At 41.9% G+C, this 9,153-nt stretch overlaps 1 long non-coding RNA gene across 1 annotated transcript; it reads right to left on the minus strand.

The window, feature by feature from the left end:
- Positions 1 to 5,240: 5,240 nt before the first annotated feature.
- Positions 5,241 to 8,972, minus strand: LOC121917668. Its single transcript, XR_006101078.1, has 3 exons — positions 8,449 to 8,972; positions 6,932 to 7,211; positions 5,241 to 6,098 (listed from the first exon to the last, which is right to left on the minus strand). It is a non-coding gene; the product is annotated as an uncharacterized LOC121917668 (long non-coding RNA).
- Positions 8,973 to 9,153: the final 181 nt, after the last annotated feature.

A 9,153-nucleotide genomic window follows, 5' to 3' on the forward strand; every position in this document is an offset into this window, starting at 1 on the left:
TCAGACCAGATTTTAGGAAGAATTTCCATCTTATCGATTTTTACACATAAATGCAACGAAATAAAGAACGTGTCGAAACAAGACCAAGACTTGTGTCTATTTGAGAAAAATGCATCATCTCAGGCTTTTCCATACTTGAATCTCCAAAGATCTTGGATTTTCTTAATGTCAGTTAACTCCAAGAATTCTCTTGGTAATTTTCCTGGAGATTTCTTTACTTTCCTTCCCGATTTTCTATCTAGACCTGGGTTGATTACTCCATTTAAATCTCCCATCAAAATCAAATGAATCCCCTTTTAGATAGGAAAACAAAAAGTAAATTGAGACTTAAACATAGGAAACTTCAGGAATCGTTTTTAGTTTGTTAGATGTATTGTCATTAGAAGATGGATGGAGATATAAATGTGAGCAAGAGGAGGACTATACTTTTTATTCATACACGCATGAACACAATAGACATGGTTTTCATTTCAGACCAGAATTGAGGAAACAGAGTTTTCCTACAGTCATCCCTGACCATTGCCCTCTAAAAATGATTCTTGAAGGAAAGGAAGAAAGATCTGTGTTGCAGATTAGATTAAACTCTTTTGAGAGATGAAAAAATATTGCTAAAAGCAAAAGAGAAACTTAACTTTTTCTTCAAGGAAAATATGACAGAAAATGCAGATATTAATATAATTTGGGGAAAAGTAAGGCCTCTGTGAGAGGTTTTTTCTTACTAAGCAGGGTTTCGTATCTTTAATCTCCTCTATTATTTCCATTACTGTTATTTCCTAATCAAGATTCGTTTTGATCCACTGTAAATTCAGGAATGCTTAATTTGTTTAGAAATTCAAAATCTTCTCATTCTTTTTAGTGAAAAAAATCTTGAAAACATTTTAAATTTTATTCTGATTGGTATAGATCTTATCTTTAGCCTTTATTTTTGCAATCACTCTTTTCCTTCATTCTTTCTTTCTTCTTTTAGTTTTGAAGCCAACCATCTTCCAGGCTTATTAGAAAACTCAAATTGCTTTTGCCTTAGAAATTTTCACTTTTTCTCTAGTTCTTCTGTTAAACGGAAGGAAATTTGTTTTTGTAATATTTTTAGATGTGTAACTAATTTCTTATTTCCTGGATTGCACTTTAATTGCATTTCTACTTGTTTTAACGCTATTTGCAGCTTTGCTGATATTCCTTCTCTTTTTCCTTTCTCTCGCTACTCTTCTTAATAAAAAAACCTCTCATATATGCCTTACTTTCCCCCAAATTATATTAATATCCATATTTTCTTTGTTCAGGGGACACTGAAAGGATCTGGTCAATATTTGGAAGCATTCACACTAAATCAAGAAATAAACCATGCAGGGCTAGCTGCGTTGGCCATTTAGCAAATGCAAACAAAGCCCCATCAAACAGTGATACCTTTATTGGCCAACCGAAATGCACAATATACTTGCTGCAATCCCTTGAAGCTCCAGAGGCTTCAAGATGTTTCTCTTGGCCAATAAAGGCATCACTGTTTGGTGGGGTTTTGTTTGACGCGTGAAAGGCAGAGAAGCATCTTTTAATCTGGGTACACCTTTGGTTTTTAGAAGCACATGATAACTGTGATGACGACAGACGTGACAAAGCAGAAGCAGAGACTGAAACCGATAGGACTGCATCCGCACTGCAGAAGCCATGCAGTGTGACACCGTGGCCCAGTGCTATGGAATTCTGGGAGTTTTATGAAACATTTAGCCTTCTCTGTCAGAGAGTTATGGTGCCACAACAAACTACAATTCCCAGAATTCCCTAGCATTGAGCCATGGCAGTTAAAGCGGTGTCAAGCAGGGATATTTCTGCTGTGTGGATGCAGCCCAAAGCTCAGAAAACGAACCTGATAAAATTTCATGCCTCTTAATTAAATCTTAGTCCTTTCTCCTTTCCCCCCAATTCTTTTTATGGTAATGGAAGCTTTATGCCTATTTGTTTCTGTGGAAAGGAAATACTGTAGAAATATTTTTCTTTGTTTTTAATGTTCCTGAAGTAACAGAGTGACTTTCAATCTGTAAAAAGTGTTGCATTTTTCCCATTTTCCCAAAAATTTCCATTTCTTTAAAAACAAAACCCTGGATGACGTTTCCTCCATTTCCCCCTTTTTCCCCCGTTTCCCCCCGTGATTCAGAAATTTCTGGAAATTTTGCATCTCAGGTCAGGACTGAATAGAGAGAAATGGAAGGGTTTCCCACAGACAAAGGGATCAGGCAAGGCCCCCTTTTATCACCAGATCCGTTTACCTTGCATGCTGAAGATAACATTCGTAAAGCTGGATCACACTCAGAGAGAGCAGCATGGAAACCGGAAGAAGGAATGGCAACAAGATCTGCAGATGACACCGCACTACTAGCAGAAGGCGTCGCAGGCATGGAACCAGTGGTGTCCCTATGGTTGGTAGCACCTGGTATGAATGATGCCCAGAAACGGCTGCGGAAGGGGTACATTATGTAGATATGCTAAGATATGCAGATGACACCTGTGACTGAGCCAATGGGCGGACTTGGTTTCTTAGCAGCCAGTCAGGGTTTAGGCAGAATGAGAGGGAAAGTTTGCAGGGGAAGGACAGCATATATAAAGAGGAGTCTTTGAGTTTAAGTTCAGAGGAGGTCCCTGGGGGCAGGAAAGGGGCAAGAAGGGCACTCAGTGGGATGGGGAGGGGGGCTGGCCAATCCTTAAGGCCTCACCTGTGGGGCTGCCACCTGAATGGATGAGGTCCAGTGGAGAAAGAGAGAGAGATCAGGGGCCCTATGAGGAACAGTGGGGAGGAGGTGGGACATTACCTGCGTAGCTCCAGTGATGGGGGTCTCTGTGGTGGAGGGAAGCTGACAAAAGAAAGAGGCCATGAGTAGGACACCTGCATGTGTGTGTGTATGGGGGGGGGGCACAAGGCCATCCCAGTAAACCCCTCTACACTCCCAGCCAGGTAACCCCAATCCCACATGATACCTGAGAGCCTCTGGGGCGAGTTGGGGGGAGGACCTGGTCACTAGGAAGGGAGGGCAGGGGCAGAAGCGAAGTGTGGCAGGAGCCCACCCCATTCCCTGGAGCATCAGCCTGTCCGCCCCCCAACTCTGTACTTTGTGACTAATGGAGTTGCCTCCCAGCTTCAGTCCTAGAGGCAATGCCTGACATTGTCAGTGAACCTGGTGCACGTGCAAAGTGCTTCTGCCTTCCCCCCAAAAGGAGGGAGCCCACCCCCCCAATTTCTTGGCATTCCTCCTCGCAGCCCCTTTCCCACCCTCTGCTCCCTGGCACTCCTGCCCCTTTCACCTGCCAAGGTGAGACAAAGGTCCCTCCTGGCAAAGGATCAGTTGCCCACCCCCCCATACCTGGCCAGGCCCACCAGCTGCCATGCAGATGGAGGGAGACAGAAGGGGCAGCAGCATCAGATGAGAGAGGAAGAGGGCCACAGCCCTTCTCCTGCGCGCGAGGATTAACGGGAGGCAGGGGGGTGGGGTTTTTGGGTGGTGGTGGGGGTGGGTTGGTTTGGGGGTGTGGGTGGGTTGTCGCAGAGGTGCTTAGCCAAGCTCCCAAGACTCCTGCAGGGTGGGGGGGGGGCACCCTAATCGTTACAGTCCTGATCCCCAGACTTCGGGGAGGTCAGAAGGGACCCAGCCAAAAATACAGAAGGTCAGGGGACCTTCAACCCTCCCCCCCCCAGCATCCCATCCCTGTTTTTCCCCCATTCATGATGGAGACATACCTTATTGCAAAGGAAGGATCTTTTGGTGTTGCAAATGGGTGCTAAATTTCCTGGACTTTGAGATTCTCCCAGTTGCAAGAGACACCCCTCCATATTGTCCAAACTAAGAACTAAGAAGAGCCAAATGCCGGTCTAAGGCCAACATTTTCATTTCCCACCCTCCTATAGTTTTTAACACTTTGCTTGAGGAAAAGGCCAGTGGAGCTATCAAAGCTCGCAATGTGCGTACCCTGACCCTAAGCAAAACAAATACGACACAAAATTCAGAGGGACTATTGCAAGTTCTAATAGGAGATAAAATAGAATATATTGAAGGGTCTGGAAACCATGAAGCCCTATGAGGAACAACTTAGGGAGCTGGGGATGTTTTGCCTGGAGAAGAGAAGGTGATATCATAGCCCTGTTTAAATACTGGAAGAGATGTCACATTGAGGAGGGAGCAAGCTTGTTTTCTGCTGCTCCAGAGAACAGGACCTGGAACAATGGATGCAAGTTGCAGGAAAAAGAGATTCCAGCTCAACATTAGGAGGAACTTCCTGAGAGTCAGGGCTATTTGACAGTGGAACAAACTCCTTCCTCAGAATGCAGTGGGGTCTCCTTCCTTGGAGGTCTTTAAGCAGAGGCTGGATAGCCATCTGTCAATGGGGATTCTCCGATGGAGAGTTCCTGCATGGCGGGCGGGGGGAGGTTGGACTGGATCAGGGCCCTTGCGGTCTCTTCCAACTCTAAGATTCTATGATTTATAATAATTAATAATGACAGTTAAATGTACCTTAATAGTCTATTGTTTATATAAACAATGGGGAAATAAAATAAAATATCCTTTCAGAATCCAGCATAGCAAGACAAGGTTAGTAATAGTCTACTGCAGCGGTCATTGCCTGACAGATTTTAATAGCAGCTGGACAGAGTCTGGCAACAGTAGACGTTGTATCAGAGTTCAAGCGTAAAATTGACTGGTGTGTCCTTCATATTTATGCAGTAGAGGAGAGATAAGGCTGAGGCAGATGTTCCTGAAGTATGAGCATTGGAGTAGTACATGTTCTGCCATCTCTATTTGGCCAGAGTCACAGGGGCACTGTCTGAGAAGGGGATCTTCTTATATCGGCCTTCAAGGACATCTGAGAGAGGAGCATGACATTTTGTCAAAGTAAAGGCTCTCCGGAGTTTAGGTACTTTGAGTTTTGCTAAGTATGCCATAGGTGATGCCAAATATCTATTTTAGTCACTAGCAATAAAATTTGGGACTCTAGCTAGGTCTTGCTGTCACTCTGTATCTACTGTCTCTTGTTTGATAGTTGCTTTAGCCTTATCATATCTGATGCTGAGCAAAAGATATATGGAGAGACGCCCAGGGAAGAAATTTGAGTCTTCATTGTTTGTTTCCATGTGGATTGGAATCCCTCAATCAGGGTTAGTGGAGCCAGGCCTGAGGGAAAGCAGATGTCAATTCGTAGGGAACCTCCTTCCACATAATAATAATAATATTAAAATTTATTTATATTCCGCTTTTCTCCATGGAATCAAAGCGGATTACAACAAAAATATTAGATACAAAAAAAATCATACTGTACAGTAAATATAAACCAGGATACAAAACATAAACCTAATGTCTAAAGCAAGGAAAATATATAAGAAAATATACAAAGAACAAAATCCACAGTATCAACATAATAAATTAAAATATACCCTAACATAGTTAATCTAACTAACAAATATCAACTTTCCCCTAGCAGCATAAAATACAGTTCAATACAGATACTAAGACAATAATAATATGATAGCAGCAGGAAACCATAATCCCATATACTCCCAAAACATTACATAATAATAACTCTTTCCTCTAGCAGAAAAAATACCGTTGAATACAAATATTAGGACAGTAATAATACAATAATGGAAGGAGACCACCAAAAACATGGCAAGATAATAGCAAATTCCTCGACTTTAAACATTTAAAATAATACAAAACCAGTAAAATGCCACATTTTGCTTAAGCTGGCCCTAGTTGGTCCTGGGCAGGAGGCGAGCTCAGGGTCCATCTTCCTTCTTAGGCTGGTGGCTGGATGGTCCAAGGGAAAGCCATGAGGACTCCCTTGATGCTGCTTACAGCTGGCCATAGTTGGTATCAGGCACATGCCATACATTGATATGGCTCCTCCCCTGTGTGGGTTCTTTGATGTGAATGTAGATTTCTGTCTACCGCAACAGATCCATCTGTGTGGTTTCTCCCTTGTATGAGTTCATGAAAACTATGACTGAGTTGGTTTCCCTATTGGACTGTGGCCTCCAAACTCCTCTTTTTCCACGACTGGCTTCCATGTAACCCTGGATGCCTCAGGTGGCTCCTGAAATATCTCTTTCTCCTTACTGTCTGCACATGAAAAAGAAGAAGAAGAAGAAGATCTCATTAGGAGGTAAGCAAAAATAAAAATAAATACACTGTATAATAATTCACAATAATTTATAATTCACAATTCACTCAAGGGCTAGACTGTCCTCCAGCACAGATGAAGCTTTTACTGCAGAAGCCCCCAAACAAGAAACATACTGCTATGCATCTATAAATAATAAAAGATAATAATATACGGATGTACGTCTGAAAGTCAGATGTCATAGGCTAAAACATCATACTAAGGCCATTCCATCATCCACGGGGATCAGAAAGGGTTATGGGTTGTTTAACATCTATTTTAATTCTCTGGTTGAAAGTTTGTCTGGCCTAAATTTCCATCCGCCCAATTTAGCAGGCAGACCCCTGTCCCCTCTCCTTTACGCAGATGACATAGTACTTCTCTCCCTAACTCTTATTAGTATGCAACGATTACTGTTGGCCCTTCTTATACACAGATTTTTTTTATACACGGATTCAAGCATACATGGTTTGAAAATGTTCCAAAGAAGTATAAACTTCAAATATCAAACCTTGAATTTCCATTTTTTATAAGGGACACCATTTTGCTATGTCATTATATTTAATGGGACTTGCGCATACACAGATTTTGTGATCCACGGGGGATCTTGGAACCAAACTCCAGCGTATAACAAGGGTCCACTGTACTAAAAGCTCTGGGTAATTACGGACAAGCTGAAGAGCTAGTAATCAGCTATAACAAATCTAAAATCTTAGTGTTTACTAAGAAACGGAGCATGCACAATTGGCAAATAAATGATCAACCAATAGAACAAGTAAGATCCTATAAGTACCTAGGAGTGCTTCTTCAGTCCTCGGGTTCTTGGAAAGCTCGCCCTATAAAGGCCATAGCAAATGCGCAAAGAAGTATCAAATCACTTGCATCCCTTTTTTTTCACTAAAGGAGGCCAGGACATCCCTTCAGCTATACAGGTTTTTAATATGAAGGCCCTGGCACAGATGTTACATGGGGCGCAGTGGTGTGCTTATACTAATGTTGACTCAATGGAAACTATGCAGACAACATTTCTGAGATCCAGTCTTGTACTTCCAAGGTGTGTGCCTCATGCAATCCTATATTTGGAGACAGATCAAATGACAGCTGAATCACAGGCATGGGTACGTAAGTTTAACCTTTGGCTCAAAATGTTGCTCACCCCAGTAGGATTAGCCCCTTTGATATTGTCTGATGGATGTCTCTCCTGATGGAATAAGACTGAATAAGAAACTAGTTAAGTTGGGATTTTCACACACCAACATTTTGGCAATGGGTTATGAGAAAGCAAAACAGGAAATACACCAACGAATTATAGATAATGAGTTGCAACACCATGTAAAAGCAGCCACTGTATGCCCTGATTTCAGAGACAATGGCAATGCTTTTTTGTTAGCTAACCATTTGAGTCGTCTAACCCTTCCAAAACATAGGATAGCATTTACTTTAGCAAAATTTAATGTTCTACCTTCAGCCTTATTGGAAGGGAGATACAATAATATTCCCTATGATCTACGCATATGCCTCTGTGGAACTGTAGGTCATGTCTTGTTGTATTGTCCTTTTTATTATGGCTATCGCCATATTTTTATTCATCCAATTCTGAGTCGTTTTCCTGGAAGAACTGATGAATGTTGTGTGTCTTATTTGCTGGCAGACCAGGGCCTAGTAAGAACAACAAGGGTGGCCAGTTTTGCGCAGTGGCAATGGTCTGTCGGCTAAAATGGTTTCTTAAAAGTTCATAATATTTTTAGTCTGTTAAAATTTTATAATGATTTCATACATTTATAATGATTTTAAACGTTTATATTTTATTTTTATTTTTAATATAATTTTATAAGTGAAATTTTAACTATTATTTACTTTTAAAATTTGATGGTAAATTGTGATGTTTGTTGTTGATGTTTGATCAGTTGATTGTAATTATCTATATATAAGATAATAATAAGAGAAGGCCGGTCCCACTGGGAAAAGCTCCTTTGCGCTTTCAAATTCTGTGTCATCTGCTCTCAGCCTGTCTCTTCTGCACTACACTGCATTTAAACTCAGACTCAAATGGATCTCATTCAGGTATATTCCCAAGGGAGAAACTATAAGAATGCAAGGAACCTGGAGTGAATTGGATGAGTATGGACATCTTTGTTCACATCTATGAAGCCATCAGGTATATCTGATCCACCACAATAATTCATCTCTGACTTATGGGTCACTGTCCTCCAGCCAAGCTGGAACCTTCATGAGGGACACCCCCCCCCCCCGCCCCCAGCAAATCCTTACTTCCAGGACCAGAGACCTTGCACACATCTAGGCAGGTACCTGCAGGTCTCTCCTCTTTCAGAGAGCTCTGGTCGAAGGGATCTTCTCCTTTTTCCAGATGGGAGATGAGATCTGGTTTGGGACATTCTTGCAAGGAAACAGAGAAAGGGTGGTCAGTGCTCTGTAAGAAATACTCAGGCATTCCACATCTTTCAATCTCTTTCAGTCACCTAAGACTGAATTTCGACAATGTGATAAAAATTCACAACAAAATCTAGGGAAGTATATTCATTCATCTTTCCTGGGAAATCAGTGGTTTGCACGGGAGGAAGAGATCTAAATGCAAATTCTGAGAGAGGGAAAGGCTCAAATTCTGACACAGGTGAAGTCTTTCTCATCCAACTGCAAAGGCACAGGTGAGGTAAATGCACTTTGGCTGAGGACTTTTGCTATAGCTGGATTCCTGAAAGGTCTTGCCCTCACTGACCCATGATCACCTTCACTGACTCTCACCCTGGGCCAAAGCTATCAAAATGAAAATCAACACAGAGAAATGTAAGGGAATGCACTTAGGGCAGAAAAATGAAATGCACAGATATAGGATGGGAGACACCTGGCTGAATGAAACTACATGTGAAAGGGATCTGGGAGTCCAAGTAGACCATAAGCTGAACATGAGTGAACAGTGCGATGCGGCAGCTAAAAAGGCCAATGCAATTCTAGGCTGCATCAATAAAAGTATAGTGTCTAGATCAAGAGAAGTAA

This window comes from Sceloporus undulatus, unplaced genomic scaffold (genome assembly GCF_019175285.1).
Source record: "Sceloporus undulatus isolate JIND9_A2432 ecotype Alabama unplaced genomic scaffold, SceUnd_v1.1 scaffold_53, whole genome shotgun sequence".
NCBI classification, from domain to species: Eukaryota; Metazoa; Chordata; class Lepidosauria; order Squamata; family Phrynosomatidae; genus Sceloporus; species Sceloporus undulatus.